The following is a 19,102-nucleotide window of genomic DNA, read 5'->3' on the forward strand; positions in this document are numbered from 1 at the left end:
TTTACTCTTTAAGAATAATAAAAGGAAAAAGTTACTGAACATTTATAAAAGGACTTCTTTTCATGAAGGCCAGAGGAATAGTTGGCCGAAAATTCGTGAAACAACAACTAATAAAGATGAGAATAATAGTCCGCAATAAATAAAAATGGTGCTAATGCAGAGAGCGATCCGCGCTATTTTTTAAATCATATTTCCACGTTTAAATAACGTTTTATGATGTTTTTTTTGTTTGTTCAGTTGTAAGGTTAAAGTACAGAATAGGTACAAAACATCCTTACCTCCCCATGTTAAGAATGACTTTTTAAATAATAACATTATTTCAGCACGGATCACTCTCTGCATGAGTAATCTTATATAGAAAAACAAAAAAAAAAACTCAAAAGCAAGCAACAAACTTTTTTTTTTGGCCTTATATAACAAAGAAAAGATGTGTAAATTAAAAAAATTGGAAGATAAACAAATGAAATATGTTTTTTTTGTTTTTTTTTTTACTTATCGAGTTAACAGAAAATGAAACCTTTCGTCAATTCGTGGCTGTGAAATGAATCGAACCGGAAGTTCAGTTTTATCAACAGAACAGATTCGCAGAAACGATTAAATAAATATATTTATTTTATTTAATATTTTAATTTTAATTAGGTAAATTTATTTTAATAACATAAAAACATACCTCGACTCTAAAAATGGGTTGTCTGAAAATTTCAAATAAATTGGTAACGTATAAACATGGTTTTAGTTGTTTAGAATGAACCAACTTTACATTTTTATATATATAGATATATATATATATGTGTGTAAATAAATGTTTAGAGGTACAGAATTCAAACGAAGTTTTTAATATAATGGGCGGAAGTCTCTCGAGAGCTCTTTCAGCTATCATCTCATCAGGAGAAAATCGATAGCGTAAAAATAATAATATTATATCGAAAGTAAAGAGTTCTATGGGGAACTATTGAATGTGCCAAAAATTAGGGGACACTAAAATAAAGTTTATTAATGTTTAAAAAACGATTAAAATAATGGCACAACGAGAGAAAAACAAACAAAAAAAAAACGGGAGAAAAGATTCACAGTTCCCCAAAGAGAAACAATGCGTTAGATGTTTCTTTCTGCCGGCACAAAGAAGGTTTCCGCACCGCAATAGAGACGGACTCCAAAATCTTTAAATGGTTTCTGGAGTCCGCTTTATGTAACACCTCGAACCATTCAATTTTATATCTGTCGGCACAGCACGGGTTGTCAACCAATAGCAGAGTCCAAGGCTGCAGAAGGAGGGAGACTACCAGACCCCATCCTTCCTTGTCTGATCTTCGATGGAACATGCTGGTTTATACTAGTCAAAAGATGCAAGGATGTTCGGCCAACACAACCAGCATCGCACAGGCATTTGAATTGATATACAATATTGCTATTTTGGATGTAAGGCAAACTATCCTTGCGGAAAGAAGGAAATGCAGGTCTCGTAGTATATACCAAACGCAAGGACACACAATAAAAGCAGTCATAAATACTTCTGCGAATCTGTTTGGAAAGTCTATTACTCTTTTCCCCAATCCCAGGTAATTATAAATAAACCGGGCATTTCAAAGGTCCAAACTTCTAGGGGATTTAAAATCCGCAACCTTTTTGAAAATACAGTCATCAATAAGGTCAACAGGATAACCATTATTGATGAATGTTTCCCTGATCTTATTGAGGCGGGGATACTTACCACAAAACTACCGAGGAGCTGTGGGAAGTAGTGCGACACGCTATTAAATTATAATCAGTATGACTGAAAACTCTGCCATGAAAAGTAAACGATACTACGATGTAAAGTACTTGTCAAGCCGAAACTGAAAAGAAATTGCTACGGACGATTGCATTTCACATAAAAAACGTACAAGACTTACACAAATAAGTTCCTTGCTATTTTATATATATTTAGTTCGGGCACTATTTACTTAACTGAGAAAAAAATAAGTTTACAAATAAAAAAAAGATTATTATTGGCTCACAAGGAGCTTTCACACCTTGGATTTATTTTATGTAATGCACATTCTGTTGGACTTAAACAAAACATCATTGAAAATTTTATATCTATATCATTATTTTCTAGATGAAAGATAATGTTTTTAAATTGCAACCAAATGTACATTACATAAAATAAATCCAAGGTATTTTTTCATTTAATTTAAATTAGATTTTTATACCTTACTTTGTAAAATTTATAAAAGTGCACTTTGAAGATAAATAAATTTCAAATTGAATCTTGTACCTTTATTTTTAAAGCCTATAGTAAAAAAAAAATATTTAACAATTTATCTTTTTAAGATTATATTTTAATACTCTCCTTCTCTCTATTTCAGTTTGTATTTCTCCTCACACCACAACTCATTTTTGCAACCCCCTCTTTGTATTATTACAGGTCTGAATATTCTCTCTGTTTCAGTTTGTATTTCTCTTCACACCATAACTCATTTTTTACAACCTCCCTCTTTGTAATACAGGCCTGAATAATGAGAAAATCTGATTTTTTTTAACAAAAACTTTAAAATAACATTTTTAGATTACATTTTTAAAAGCTTCTTTTAGAATAGAAAATCTTTAAAATTTAATAATAAACATATTTCATATAGGTTTCATTAACAAGTACATGACGAGAAAAATAGAGATGAAAATTTCAAAAAGAATTGTATAACTGGTTACGGTCAATAGTAGTCCTCGCCAGCGAAAGTCTTTGTTATTGTTATTCAATAGTACTCAAAAAACTTCAACCTGAACTAGCGCCCATACTTACAAAACTGTTTAAACGTTGTCTTAAGGAGAATAGTTTCCCATCTCCCTGGAAAATCTCATCAGTATGCCCTGTATTTAAGAATTCAGGTGATCGCTCATCCCCCTCTCAGTACAGGCCAATAAGTCTCCTGTGCGTCATGAGTAAGTTGCTAGAATCTGTGTTAAATACAGAAGTAATCAAACATCTCAACAAAAGTAACCTTCTTTGTGACACTCAATATGGTTTCCGTTCTGCTAGATCTACAGCAGATGTCCTTACAGTTATATCGCATAGGATTAGCAAATCTCTCGACGGTGGCAATCTTTCTAGGGCAATTGCTCTTGACATATCTAAAGCCTTTGATAGGGTATGGCATAAAGGTTTACTTCATAAGATCGCTAGCTATGGTATAGCTGGAAAAGTCTTCTCAATTATTAAATCATTTCTTTCTGATAGGTTCATAAGAGTAGAAGTTGAGGGGCAAAAATCAGAAGCTCACAGTATTAATGCCGGTGTCCCTCAGGGATCAATCCTGGGCCCAACTCTTTTCCTGATCTACATTAATGATCTTCCAAATCATATCCTTACATCATTTGTAGACATTTATGCTGACGACACTACCATTTATGGTACCACATCTAAGACAGTAAACGACCAAGTTCTCTCCAATTCTCTCTTCTGATCTTGAGCACGTAGTACAATGGGGAAAGGAGTGGCTGATTACTTTTAATCCATCTAAAACCAAGCTTCTCTCTTTACATCATCAACATTCTAATCCACATTTGTCATCAATTGAAATGAATGGCTCTCGTCTTCAGGAGGCCTCAAGTTTTGACAAGCTTCTGGGCTTGACCATTACTCCTGATCTTAAATGGAACACATATATCAAATCTGTTGCCAAGGCCGCTGGAAAAATGGTGGGATCTTTCTATCGATCCAGTAGATATCTCACTACTGATGCTATTCTCTATCTATATAAGAGCCAGGTACGTCCAAGGATGGAATACTGTTGCCACATCTGGGCAGGAGCTGCTAGAAAGGACTTGTCCTGCCTTGATAGAGTTCAAAATAGACTTCGTAGCCTCGTAGGAGATGTCTTTTTCTCCTCCTTGCAACCTCTATCTCACAGAAGAGATGTTGCGAGTTTGTCTCTGATGTATCGTTATTTTCATGGAAAGTGTTCAACTGAGCTTCAATCTATGGTTCCCCCTCGCCAAACTTTCACAAGAAACACTCGTCTAGCTGTAAACACTATCAATAATTTCCCCCACTCTTTATCTGTGCCTAAACCTAAACGTAGATTCCATGAACAAAGCTTCTTTCTTCGAACTGCACGCCTGTGGAATTGTCTTCCGTTTTCCTGCTTTCCGGCTGACTACAATATGGTTGTGTTCAAGTCTAAAGTAAATAAGTTCTTGATGAGCCGTTCCATATAAGCTATTAAATTTACCAAATTTTCATTACTAATGATTACTATATTGACCAATTTCTACTGTACACTCTTTAACCCTTATCCTTGAGTGGCCTCTGGGCCTTGATAATGTGGTGATGCCTTTGTGAAAAAAAAAAAATTCTATTATTCTATTATTACTATTTATAACATTTTGTGCCCTGCTCTTTAGCGCGAGAACAAATATTCAGTTCTAAAAACAATTTTCCGCAGGAATGAAACAACAACAACAACAACAACAACAACAACAGAAATCGTTTACACATCACAAACAAAAACCGTTTTCACATCACAAAAAAGAAGCGTTATCACATTACAAAAATCAAACTGTTTTCACATCACACAAGAAAAAAACCGGTTTCACATCACACAAGAAAACGTTTTAACAACACAAAAATAAAAACGTTTTCACATCACAAAAAAACCGCTTTCACAGCCTGGAATTTAATAGAGACACTATTTATTTATAAGAAGGCCAGTATAAAACTGTGCCATTTAAAGTAAGTGATATTTCTATTGAAAAAGTAGGTTGCTACTCTGAGCTAAAAATAAACTCTTGTTGGCGGTTGTATTTCGCCTGTTGAAAAACCAAGTCTACACAATTGATTTTGAAGTTACTAAACGTAAAGAAGTAAATCGCAGTTAAGCAGCTTGACCCGAGGCCACCGAGTTGTGGCCGTGTCTGAACAAAATGCGATGAAAAAGTGTGCACATACGCTAAATCGGGTTTATTATTATTATTATTATTATTATTATTATTATTATTATTATTATTATTATTGGGTGCTTACAAGGAGCTTTCAAACAGGCCATCAAAGATCTCTCCTTGAAAACAGCCGGTGTTTTTCCCTGGAAGCTGAGTGATTACAAGTCTCCTTAGGTTTCTAGTACTCTTGTACTCTTTCGATAACATTTGCAATTAAACATTGCCCTTTTGGATAGTGCATTGTGCATGGTCATGAGTTTCCTGGTTTTCTGATCGAGCTGTCTCAGTTCTTCTTTAGTCCACCCTATGAACGGTCCAGAGTATCTTACAAGTGCCCATTTATTTAGACCTTTTATTAGGTTTCTGCTATATGATTTAGTTCCCAGGGATTTACTTTTTCTCCTTATTATTGGCTCACAAGGAGTTTTCAAAAAGGTCATGAAAGATCTCCCCTTGAAAACAGCTTGTGGTGTTCTCTGGAAGCTGAGTGAAAAGTCTCTCCAGTTTTCCAGTGTAGCCCATCTCTTCTGATAACATTTGCAAATGATTTGCATTATCGCAACAGTCGCTTACCATCGATTTCTCGCTAGCAGCGGCCATTGCTTTCAACTGGAATTAGAGAAAGAGAGAGAGTCAGACAGACAGACAGATGGAGAGAGTGTGTGTGTGTGTGTGTGTGTGTGAGAGAGAGAGAGAGAGAGAGAAATGCTTTAAGTATATCACATTTTGATTCTTACCAACTATTAGCTTGCTTAAAAGCTATATGACCTTTCAACACAACACCTCCATTACATATATTCAGTTCCAAAAACCATTCTCCGCACGAAAGAACCCCCCCAAAAAAATAAAAAACCCACCCGTTTTCACATCACATCTCACATGTAAAACATTTGTGTTTTTAATTTACACGCCTCATTTTGGTTTTCTTTTTATTACATTACGTCTGAATATCATTTCCAGTTTGGATCATAAAAAGCCGATTTGTAATAATTTTGAAGAATCATATAATTTTAAAAGATTCTGACATACTGAACATATTTGCATTAAAAATAATTTACCATTATTATAAAGAGGGTGAAAATTTGACGTCGAAAAAATGCTTTACGTCGCATTTTTGTATCCAAATGTAAATATTTAATTAAAAGTTAATTCTCCCCGGCGGGGAATTGAACCCCGGTCTCCCGCGTGACAGGCGGGGATACTTACCACTATACTACCGAGGAGCGGTGTTGTACAGTGCGACACGCTATTAAATTATAATCAGTATGACTGAAAACTCTGCCATGAAAAGTAAACGATACTACGATGTAAAGTACTTGTCAAGCCGAAACTGAAAAGAAATTGCTACGGACGATTGCATTTCACATAAAAAACGTACAAGACTTACACAAATAAGTTCCTTGCTATTTTATATATATTTAGTTCGGGCACTATTTACTTAACTGAGAAAAAAATAAGTTTACAAATAAAAAAAAGATTATTATTGGCTCACAAGGAGCTTTCACACCTTGGATTTATTTTATGTAATGCACATTCTGTTGGACTTAAACAAAACATCATTGAAAATTTTATATCTATATCATTATTTTCTAGATGAAAGATAATGTTTTTAAATTGCAACCAAATGTACATTACATAAAATAAATCCAAGGTATTTTTTCATTTAATTTAAATTAGATTTTTATACCTTACTTTGTAAAATTTATAAAAGTGCACTTTGAAGATAAATAAATTTCAAATTGAATCTTGTACCTTTATTTTTAAAGCCTATAGTAAAAAAAAAATATTTAACAATTTATCTTTTTAAGATTATATTTTAATACTCTCCTTCTCTCTATTTCAGTTTGTATTTCTCCTCACACCACAACTCATTTTTGCAACCCCCTCTTTGTATTATTACAGGTCTGAATATTCTCTCTGTTTCAGTTTGTATTTCTCTTCACACCATAACTCATTTTTTACAACCTCCCTCTTTGTAATACAGGCCTGAATAATGAGAAAATCTGATTTTTTTTAACAAAAACTTTAAAATAACATTTTTAGATTACATTTTTAAAAGCTTCTTTTAGAATAGAAAATCTTTAAAATTTAATAATAAACATATTTCATATAGGTTTCATTAACAAGTACATGACGAGAAAAATAGAGATGAAAATTTCAAAAAGAATTGTATAACTGGTTACGGTCAATAGTAGTCCTCGCCAGCGAAAGTCTTTGTTATTGTTATTCAATAGTACTCAAAAAACTTCAACCTGAACTAGCGCCCATACTTACAAAACTGTTTAAACGTTGTCTTAAGGAGAATAGTTTCCCATCTCCCTGGAAAATCTCATCAGTATGCCCTGTATTTAAGAATTCAGGTGATCGCTCATCCCCCTCTCAGTACAGGCCAATAAGTCTCCTGTGCGTCATGAGTAAGTTGCTAGAATCTGTGTTAAATACAGAAGTAATCAAACATCTCAACAAAAGTAACCTTCTTTGTGACACTCAATATGGTTTCCGTTCTGCTAGATCTACAGCAGATGTCCTTACAGTTATATCGCATAGGATTAGCAAATCTCTCGACGGTGGCAATCTTTCTAGGGCAATTGCTCTTGACATATCTAAAGCCTTTGATAGGGTATGGCATAAAGGTTTACTTCATAAGATCGCTAGCTATGGTATAGCTGGAAAAGTCTTCTCAATTATTAAATCATTTCTTTCTGATAGGTTCATAAGAGTAGAAGTTGAGGGGCAAAAATCAGAAGCTCACAGTATTAATGCCGGTGTCCCTCAGGGATCAATCCTGGGCCCAACTCTTTTCCTGATCTACATTAATGATCTTCCAAATCATATCCTTACATCATTTGTAGACATTTATGCTGACGACACTACCATTTATGGTACCACATCTAAGACAGTAAACGACCAAGTTCTCTCCAATTCTCTCTTCTGATCTTGAGCACGTAGTACAATGGGGAAAGGAGTGGCTGATTACTTTTAATCCATCTAAAACCAAGCTTCTCTCTTTACATCATCAACATTCTAATCCACATTTGTCATCAATTGAAATGAATGGCTCTCGTCTTCAGGAGGCCTCAAGTTTTGACAAGCTTCTGGGCTTGACCATTACTCCTGATCTTAAATGGAACACATATATCAAATCTGTTGCCAAGGCCGCTGGAAAAATGGTGGGATCTTTCTATCGATCCAGTAGATATCTCACTACTGATGCTATTCTCTATCTATATAAGAGCCAGGTACGTCCAAGGATGGAATACTGTTGCCACATCTGGGCAGGAGCTGCTAGAAAGGACTTGTCCTGCCTTGATAGAGTTCAAAATAGACTTCGTAGCCTCGTAGGAGATGTCTTTTTCTCCTCCTTGCAACCTCTATCTCACAGAAGAGATGTTGCGAGTTTGTCTCTGATGTATCGTTATTTTCATGGAAAGTGTTCAACTGAGCTTCAATCTATGGTTCCCCCTCGCCAAACTTTCACAAGAAACACTCGTCTAGCTGTAAACACTATCAATAATTTCCCCCACTCTTTATCTGTGCCTAAACCTAAACGTAGATTCCATGAACAAAGCTTCTTTCTTCGAACTGCACGCCTGTGGAATTGTCTTCCGTTTTCCTGCTTTCCGGCTGACTACAATATGGTTGTGTTCAAGTCTAAAGTAAATAAGTTCTTGATGAGCCGTTCCATATAAGCTATTAAATTTACCAAATTTTCATTACTAATGATTACTATATTGACCAATTTCTACTGTACACTCTTTAACCCTTATCCTTGAGTGGCCTCTGGGCCTTGATAATGTGGTGATGCCTTTGTGAAAAAAAAAAATTCTATTATTCTATTATTACTATTTATAACATTTTGTGCCCTGCTCTTTAGCGCGAGAACAAATATTCAGTTCTAAAAACAATTTTCCGCAGGAATGAAACAACAACAACAACAACAACAACAACAACAGAAATCGTTTACACATCACAAACAAAAACCGTTTTCACATCACAAAAAAGAAGCGTTATCACATTACAAAAATCAAACTGTTTTCACATCACACAAGAAAAAAACCGGTTTCACATCACACAAGAAAACGTTTTAACAACACAAAAATAAAAACGTTTTCACATCACAAAAAAACCGCTTTCACAGCCTGGAATTTAATAGAGACACTATTTATTTATAAGAAGGCCAGTATAAAACTGTGCCATTTAAAGTAAGTGATATTTCTATTGAAAAAGTAGGTTGCTACTCTGAGCTAAAAATAAACTCTTGTTGGCGGTTGTATTTCGCCTGTTGAAAAACCAAGTCTACACAATTGATTTTGAAGTTACTAAACGTAAAGAAGTAAATCGCAGTTAAGCAGCTTGACCCGAGGCCACCGAGTTGTGGCCGTGTCTGAACAAAATGCGATGAAAAAGTGTGCACATACGCTAAATCGGGTTTATTATTATTATTATTATTATTATTATTATTATTATTATTATTATTGGGTGCTTACAAGGAGCTTTCAAACAGGCCATCAAAGATCTCTCCTTGAAAACAGCCGGTGTTTTTCCCTGGAAGCTGAGTGATTACAAGTCTCCTTAGGTTTCTAGTACTCTTGTACTCTTTCGATAACATTTGCAATTAAACATTGCCCTTTTGGATAGTGCATTGTGCATGGTCATGAGTTTCCTGGTTTTCTGATCGAGCTGTCTCAGTTCTTCTTTAGTCCACCCTATGAACGGTCCAGAGTATCTTACAAGTGCCCATTTATTTAGACCTTTTATTAGGTTTCTGCTATATGATTTAGTTCCCAGGGATTTACTTTTTCTCCTTATTATTGGCTCACAAGGAGTTTTCAAAAAGGTCATGAAAGATCTCCCCTTGAAAACAGCTTGTGGTGTTCTCTGGAAGCTGAGTGAAAAGTCTCTCCAGTTTTCCAGTGTAGCCCATCTCTTCTGATAACATTTGCAAATGATTTGCATTATCGCAACAGTCGCTTACCATCGATTTCTCGCTAGCAGCGGCCATTGCTTTCAACTGGAATTAGAGAAAGAGAGAGAGTCAGACAGACAGACAGATGGAGAGAGTGTGTGTGTGTGTGTGTGTGTGAGAGAGAGAGAGAGAGAGAGAAATGCTTTAAGTATATCACATTTTGATTCTTACCAACTATTAGCTTGCTTAAAAGCTATATGACCTTTCAACACAACACCTCCATTACATATATTCAGTTCCAAAAACCATTCTCCGCACGAAAGAACCCCCCCAAAAAAATAAAAAACCCACCCGTTTTCACATCACATCTCACATGTAAAACATTTGTGTTTTTAATTTACACGCCTCATTTTGGTTTTCTTTTTATTACATTACGTCTGAATATCATTTCCAGTTTGGATCATAAAAAGCCGATTTGTAATAATTTTGAAGAATCATATAATTTTAAAAGATTCTGACATACTGAACATATTTGCATTAAAAATAATTTACCATTATTATAAAGAGGGTGAAAATTTGACGTCGAAAAAATGCTTTACGTCGCATTTTTGTATCCAAATGTAAATATTTAATTAAAAGTTAATTCTCCCCGGCGGGGAATTGAACCCCGGTCTCCCGCGTGACAGGCGGGGATACTTACCACTATACTACCGAGGAGCGGTGTTGTACAGTGCGGAACGCTATTAATTTATAATCAGTTTGACTGAAAACTGTGCCATGAAAAGTAAACGATATCTACGATGTAAAGTACTTGTCACGCCGCAACTGAAAAGAAATTGCTACGGACGATTGCATTTCACATAAAAATCTACAAGACTTACACAAATGAGTTCCTTGCTATTTTATATATATTTAGTTCGGGAACTATTTACTTAACTGAGAACAAAATAAGTTTACAAATAAAAAAAAAATATTATTGGCTCACAAAGGAGCTTTCACACAGTTCATAAGGGATCTCCCCTTAAAAACTGCTTATGTCGTTCGTTCTCTGGAAAGTGGGTGATAACAAATCTCCCCAGTTTTCCAGTGCTCTCCACCTCCTCTGATAACATTTGCACATTAATTTGCATTATCGCAACAGTAGCTTACCGGCGATTTCTCACTAGCAGCAGCTATTGGTCTCCACTGGAATTTGTGAAAGGGAGAGAGAGAGAGAGAGAGAGAGAGAGAGAGAGAGAGAGAGAGAGAGAGAGAGAGAGAGGTCTTAATTGCATCACATTTTGATTTTGACCAACTAAAAGTTGGCTGAAAAATTATATAAACTTTCAACACAACACACCCACATTACATACAAGTTAGAAAAGCATTTCATCCAAGGCATGAAAATTGTTAAAAAAAATGTTTTTACTATGGACTTTTAAAATAAAGGTACAACAATCAGGTGTAAATTTATTTATCTTCAAAGTGCACTTTAATAAATTGTGGTATTTTTGTGTCCAAATCTAAATACTTAATTAAAAAATAACTTTTCTCCCCGGCGGGGAATTGAACCCCGGTCTCCCGCGTGACAGGCGGGGATACTTACCACTATACTACCGAGGAGCGGTGTTGAACGACGCGACACGCTATTAATTTATAATCAGTATTACTGAAAACTGTGCCATGAAAAGTAAACGATATCTACGATGTAAAGTACTTGTCAAGCCGCAACTGAAAAGAAATTGCTACGGACGACTGCATTTCAAATAAAAAAATCTACAAGACTTACACAAATGAGTTCCTTGCTATTTTATATATATTTAGTTCGGGAACTATTTACTTAACTGAGAACAAAATAAGTTTACAAATAAAAAAAAAAATATTATTGGCTCACAAAGGAGCTTTCACACAGTTCATAAGGGATCTCTCCTTAAAAACTGCTTATATCGTTCTCTGGAAAGTGAGTGACAACAAATCTCCCCAGTTTTCCAGTGCTCTCCACCTCCTCTGATAACATTTGCACATTAATTTGCATTATCGCAACAGTAGCTTGCCGGCGATTTCTCACTAGCAGCAGCTATTGGTCTCCACTGGAATTTGTGAAAGAGACAGAGAGAGTGAGAGAGAGAGAGAGAGCGAGAGAGAGAGAGAGAGAGAGATCTTAATTGCATCACATTTTGATTTGACCAACTATGAGTTGGCTGAAAAATTATATAAACTTTCAACACAACACACCCACATTACATACAAGTTAGAAAAGCATTTCATCCAAGGCATGAAAATTGTTAAAAAAAATGTTTTTACTATGGGCTTTAAAAATAAAGGTACAACATTCAGTTTGATATTTATTTATCTTCAAAGTGCACTTTTATAAATTTTACAAAGTAAGGTATTAAAATTTAATTTAAATTGAATAAAAAAATTACCTTGGGTTTATTTTATGTAATGTACATTTTGTTGCACTTAAAAAAAATCATCGAAAATTTTATATCTATATCATTAATTGCTAGATGAAAGATAATGTTTTTAAATTGCAACCAAATGTACATTACATTAAATTAAATCCAAGATAATTTTTTTTATTCAATTTAAATTAGATTTTCATACCTTACTTTGTAAAATTTATAAAATAGCACTTTGAAGATAAATAAATTACATATTGAATCTTGTACCTTTATTTGTTATCGAATCTTGTACCGTTATTTGTTTATTGTTTAAAATTTTCATTACTTGAATGAAATGCTTTTCTAATTTGTATCTTATCTTTTTAAGTTTATATTTTAAAACTCCCCTTCTCTCTATTTCAGTTTGTATTTCTCCTCACACCACAACTCATTTTTGCAACCCCCTCTTTGTATTATTACAGGTCTTAACATTAACTCTGCGTCAGTTTGTATTTCTCCTCACACCACAAATAATTTTTTGCAACCCCCTCTTTGTAATACAGGTCTGAATAATGAGAAAATCTGATTTTTTTAAACAAAAACTTTAAAATAACATTTTTAGATTAAATTTCTTTAAAATTCTTTCAGAAAAGAAAATCTTTAAAATTTATTAAGAAACATATTTCATATATGTTTCATTAACAAATATTCAGTACATAACGAGAAAAATAGAGATGAAAATTTCAAAAGGATTGTATAACTGGTTACGGTCAATAGTAGTCCTCGCCAGCGAAAGTCTTTCTTATTGTTATTCTATTATTCATAACATTTTGTGCCCTGCTCTTTCTTTTTTTTTTTTTTTTTTTTTTTTTTTTTTACACAGTGATCACCACTTATCAAGGCCCGGAAGCCACTCAGGGATAAGGGTTATTGCACGTACATCACGTTAGTGAGGAGATTCTATGAAGTGTTTAATTAGGGGGGCGGTTCATTAGGAATTTTTTAACATTAGACTTGAAGACATCCAAGTTGTAGTCCGGAGGGAAGCAGGCAGACGGAACAGAGTTCCACAGGCGTGCAGTTCTAAGAAAGAAGCTTTGCTCATGAAATCCGCGTTTTGATTTAGGCACAGATATAGAGTGGGGGAAATTTTTCACAGTGGATTCAGCTAGACGGGTGTTTTTCGTGAAAGATTGGCGAGGGGGGACCAGGGATTGGAGTTCAGACGAGCACCTGCCATGAAAATAACGATAAAACAAGGATAGGCTCGCAACATCTCTTCTGTGGGAGAGGGGTTGCAGGGTAGAGAAAAGGGCATCCCCCACTAAACCACGAAGTCTGTTTTGTACTCTGTCAAGGCATGATAGGCTGTTTTTGGCAGCTCCTGCCCAGATATGGCAACAGTATTCCATCCTTGGCCGTACTTGGCTTTTATATAGATAGAGAATTGCATCAGTAGTGAGATATCTTCTGGAGCGGTAGAAGGATCCCACCATCTTTCCTGCGACCTTGGCAACAGACTTGATGTACGTGTTCCATTTCAGATCAGGAGTAAAGGTCAAACCCAGAAGCTTGTCAAAACACGGGGCCTCACCCAGACGAGAGCCATCCATCACAATTGATGCCAGCTGGGGATCAGAGCGTTGATGATGTAAGGATAGGAGTTTGGTTTTGGATGCATTAAAGGTAACTAGCCACATCTTCCCCCACTGAACCACGCGCTCGAGATCAGAGGAGAGAGAATCCGAGAGAACTTCGTCATTTACAGCCTTTGATGTGTTGCCGTAGATGGTCGTGTCATCAGCATAGATGTCAACAAATGATTTAAGTATGTGTTTAGGGAGGTCATTGATGTAGATCAGGAAGAGAGTTGGGCCCAGGATTGACCCCTGAGGGACTCCAGCATTTATATTGCAGGCCTCCGATTTTTGTCCATCTACCACTACTCTTATGAGCCTATCAGAGAGAAATGATTTAATGATTGAGAAAACATTTCCAGTTATACCGTAGCTGGAAATCTTGTGAAGTAGACCCTTATGCCATACTTTGTCAAAGGCCTTTGATATGTCGAGAGCAATTGCCCTAGAAAGGAAGCCTTTGTCAAGAGATTCACTAATCCTGTGGGATATAACCGTCAGCACATCTGCGGTAGATCTTGCAGAGCGGAAACCATATTGTGTGTCACTAAGAAGGTTATTCCTGCTGAGGTGGTTTACTATTTCTCTATTTAATATTGATTCCAGTAACTTACTCATAACACAGAGAAGACTTATTGGTCTGTATTGAGAGGGAGATGACTTATCACCTGAATTCTTAAATACAGGGCAAACTGAGGAGGTCTTCCAGGGGGTCGGAAAGCACTTCTCCTTAAGGCAGCGCTTAAATAGTTTCGTAAGTATGGGAGCAAGTTCTGGTTGAAGCTTTTTTAACACTATAATTGGGATGCCATCAGGGCCAGTTGCTTTACTGGAATCTAGGTTTTTTATTAGCTTGGCGACCTCATGCACGGATATTTGTATGTTACCTAGCTTGTTCTGTGTTATAGGAGGAAATATGGGGAGTTGATGGCCTTCGTCGCATAGGGTAGAATTAGCTGCAAAGTTCTTTGCAAATAGTTTGGCCTTGTCTGACGCTGACGAGATAACCTCTGGTCCATTGATAATGGTTGGGATAGAACGCACACTTCTGTTCAAGATCCTATTTGTTATTTGCCAAAACTGGTGGGAACCAAGCCGCTGATCAGCTACCTTGGATTTAACAGACTGGGCATATAGCTCTCTTGCATTTTTTATTACTCTTTTACAGTGGTTGCTGGCAGTCCTGAAAGCAGCTTTAGTCTCAGTGCATCTATTACGTTGGTAGTTATGGAAAAAGTGATTTCTGTGCGCGATAGCAGCAGCACATTCTGGGGAGAACCATGGCTGGCTGTTAGGTTTTTGTTGGAATTTTTTAGATGGTATGAATTGGTCTATGCCTACAATTAACCATTCGGTCAGATCTGATACTATAGAGGACACTTCCTTTTTAAACATGGAGTGCAGAGGTAAATCAGATATGAATGTACGGAAGCTATCCCAGTCATCCATAGAGTATCGGTATACAGTACGGTGGAGGGGTACGTCTGATGGCTTCTTACATTTTGTTTTTATCTTAACTGATACGACGGAGTGGTCGGAGGATCCTAAAGGAGAATGAACGGTACATGAACATAGCTCAGGGGAAGTTGAAAGAAAAAGGTCTAAGAGGCTTGCATATTGATTGGGTGTATCGGGCACACGGGTGGGTTCGCGAACAATCTGCGTGAGGTCATAAGCAATGGCAAAATCATGACAAAACCTCCCCTCATCATCTGTCTTATTTGAATGGGTCAGCTATTCCACGTTATGGACGTTGAAGTCACCACAGATGTGGATGTTAGCCGAGGGATGTGAAGACAGTATGTGGTCTATTTTCTCAGATATGCTCTTAAAGATAGTAACTCCGCTGTTGTGGGGCCTATAGAGGGCAAATATAAATACAGTGGTGTTAGCAAGTGCAACCCTGAAGCACATATAGGGTAAATTAGGATCTTCTCTAGAGATATCCCTGCCACATGGGAAGCCATCCTTAATGTAGGCACATATTCCATGCCCATGGCGATCTTGGGAGTCAGATTTAGCTGTTAAATTGGAGTATCCATTAATTATGAACTCATCTAGGGAAGTGGTCGGCCCTATTCCAGTTTCACATAGAAATAATATGTCCGGTTTCGTCTCCTGTAATTGGCTTTCAACCTCTGGAAGGTTGGAACGTAGACCCCTGATATTGGAGAAGGAGACCTGGTAGTAGGGTCTACGCTGGAAGATGGGGTTCTAGGTTTAATCGAGTTTTTATTCTGGAGATATTTCATGTTGAGGTTTTGGGATTTGTGGAATAGGTCGGCATACTTGGTTAGAGCAGTACAGAGAGGGAAAGTAAGAGAGAAAAAGACAGGAAAATTTTTTTTTTATTTGTAGCACACGAAAAGGTAAAGCCGTAACAATTACCCACTAGTATGGCATCGAGAGGCCCCACCAGAGACTACTGCATGGTCCAGATCCACTCACCAAATGGCAATACAGCAGTCCCAGTACTTTGCGCCTGCTGATAGGACAGCCTCCTTAGTGGTTAATCCAAGGTTCGGGTCCCTGACTATCAGGCGGATAACGTCAGCCTAGACAAAACGTTTACCTCCAGCACCTTTACTAGTGACATGGCAACAAGGACAGACAAAGACAGAAAAATATCCGACATCTCAGACTACTGGTCACCAAGTAGTACCGACCTTTAAGCAGCTTTTTCTTCACCCTTTGTCAGAAACATCACTCATTGAATGAGGACTGAATGACAAAATAGGAGAAGCGAGAGTTACTGGAGCTGCCGATAACACATCCACTGTATTATCTACTCTCCATTTAAAAAAAAAAAAAAAAAAAAAAAAGGGGGGGGGGAGGAGAAAGGGGAATGGGTACAAGTGACTTATATCTAAGTAGTAAGTCCGGTGCGAAGTTAATAATTCATGACACTTTTGGTGATAATCTCCCCTCCCATATTAATGGGTGGAAGTTTGTCGGTTATCTATCTAGTTTGAATCATTAAAGTTTCATCTTATAATTAATTAAAATCCAATAATTAACTATTATCAATTTGTAAAGACTGCTTAATATTAATTTAAATTAGAGTTTAAATAATTATTCAAGGTTTTAGTTTAGGAGGTCCGTTTTCATGAGTGACTTTCTTTGCACTGTATTATATTTCGAATGTACTTGAACATAAGGCTAACTATATAAGGTAGGATTCGAAAACAAGAAGAAAGTATTTTCAATACAGGCAAGCTTGCAGCAATAGTATATATTAAGTATACTACTTAAATAAAGTCCTAAGTTTATCTAGTCTAGAGAATAATTTCCGGCATTTTTTTTTTTCGTTAGTTGCCGGCATTTTGATTGTTTGTTTTCATCGTTCAGCTTTGTAGCAGGAGGGGGGACGGATAAGACGGAATACAGACAAAAAGACAGGAGAAATACAGACAAAATACATAAAACACGAAAAGTAAATTTAAAACAATGTAACAAAACATTTAGGATTAGTTTAGAAAAAAAAAATAAAAAAAATAAAAATAAAAAATAAAAATACTTAACATTTTTGCACTAGAGATTCCGCCAGCGGTTTTTTTATCAACTGTTAGCTAGCATATGGCTTACTAGAGTGACAGGAGATTTCTACTTCCGGATGACTTGGTCGAGTGCCTATCTATAGAATAAAAGTCGTAACGCTTCTATGTGTAAACAATATCTAATTTACATTTTTTTTTTTTTATTAAAAAAAATTCTAGCTTTTTTTTTTTTTATAAAGTCCTAAGTTTATCTAGTCTAGAGAATAATTTCCGGCATTTTTTTTTTTCGTTAGTTGCCGGCATTTTGATTGTTTGTTTTCATCGTTCAGCTTTGTAGCAGGAGGGGGGACGGATAAGACGGAATACAGACAAAAAGACAGGAGAAATACAGACAAAATACATAAAACACGAAAAGTAAATTTAAAACAATGTAACAAAACATTTAGGATTAGTTTAGAAAAAAAAAATAAAAAAAATAAAAATAAAAAATAAAAATACTTAACATTTTTGCACTAGAGATTCCGCCAGCGGTTTTTTTATCAACTGTTAGCTAGCATATGGCTTACTAGAGTGACAGGAGATTTCTACTTCCGGATGACTTGGTCGAGTGCCTATCTATAGAATAAAAGTCGTAACGCTTCTATGTGTAAACAATATCTAATTTACATTTTTTTTTTTTATTAAAAAAAATTCTAGCTTTTTTTTTTTTTATAAAGTCCTAAGTTTATCTAGTCTAGAGAATAATTTCCGGCATTTTTTTTTTCGTTAGTTGCCGGCATTTTGATTGTTTGTTTTCATCGTTCAGCTTTGTAGCAGGAGGGGGGACGGATAAGACGGAATACAGACAAAAAGACAGGAGAAATACAGACAAAATACATAAAACACGAAAAGTAAATTTAAAACAATGTAACAAAACATTTAGGATTAGTTTAGAAAAAAAAAATAAATAAAAATAAAAAATAAAAATACTTAACGTTTTTGCACTAGAGATTCCGCCAGCGGTTTTTTTATCAACTGTTAGCTAGCATATGGCTTACTAGAGTGACAGGAGATTTCTACTTCCGGATGACTTGATCGAGTGCCTATCTATAGAATAAAAGTCGTAACGCTTCTATGTGTAAACAATATCTAATTTACATTTTTTTTTTTTTTTTTTTTTTATTAAAAAAAATTCTAGCTTTTTTTTTGTATAAAGACCTAAGTTTATCTACTCTAGAGAATAATTTCCGGCATTTTTTTTTCGTTAGTTGCCGGCATTTTGATTGTTTGTTTTCATCGTTCAGCTTTGTAGCAGGAGGGGGGACGGATAAGACGGAATACAGACAAAAAGACAGGAGAAATACAGACAAAATACATAAAACACGAAAAGTAAATTTAAAACAATGTAACAAAACATTTAGGATTAGATTAGAAAAAAAAATAAAAATAAAAAATAAAAATACTTAACGTTTTTGCACTAGAGATTCCGCCAGCGGTTTTTTTATCAACTGTTAGCTAGCATATGGCTTATTAGAGTGACAGGAGATTTCTACTTCCGGATGACTTGGTCGAGTGCCTATCTATAGAATAAAAGTCGTAACGCTTCTATGTGTAAACAATATCTAATTTACATTTTTTTTTTTTTATTAAAAAAAATTCTAGCTTTTTTTTTTTTTTATAAAGTCCTAAGTTTATCTAGTCTAGAGAATAATTTCCGGCATTTTTTTTTTTCGTTAGTTGCCGGCATTTTGATTGTTTGTTTTCATCGTTCAGCTTTGTAGCAGGAGGGGGGACGGATAAGACGGA

At 35.6% G+C, this 19,102-nt stretch overlaps 3 non-coding genes across 3 annotated transcripts; all 3 read right to left on the reverse strand.

Moving 5' to 3' along the window:
• Window positions 1-6,065: 6,065 nt before the first annotated feature.
• Window positions 6,066-6,137, reverse strand: Trnad-guc (transfer RNA aspartic acid (anticodon GUC)). The gene has a single exon. It is a non-coding gene; the product is annotated as a tRNA-Asp (tRNA).
• A 4,328-nt stretch (window positions 6,138-10,465) lies between these two features.
• Window positions 10,466-10,537, reverse strand: Trnad-guc (transfer RNA aspartic acid (anticodon GUC)). The gene has a single exon. It is a non-coding gene; the product is annotated as a tRNA-Asp (tRNA).
• An 813-nt stretch (window positions 10,538-11,350) lies between these two features.
• Window positions 11,351-11,422, reverse strand: Trnad-guc (transfer RNA aspartic acid (anticodon GUC)). The gene has a single exon. It is a non-coding gene; the product is annotated as a tRNA-Asp (tRNA).
• Window positions 11,423-19,102: the final 7,680 nt, after the last annotated feature.

Source organism: Euprymna scolopes, chromosome 14, assembly GCF_053919585.1.
Source record: "Euprymna scolopes isolate OS-2025 chromosome 14, ASM5391958v1, whole genome shotgun sequence".
NCBI classification, from domain to species: Eukaryota; Metazoa; Mollusca; class Cephalopoda; order Sepiida; family Sepiolidae; genus Euprymna; species Euprymna scolopes.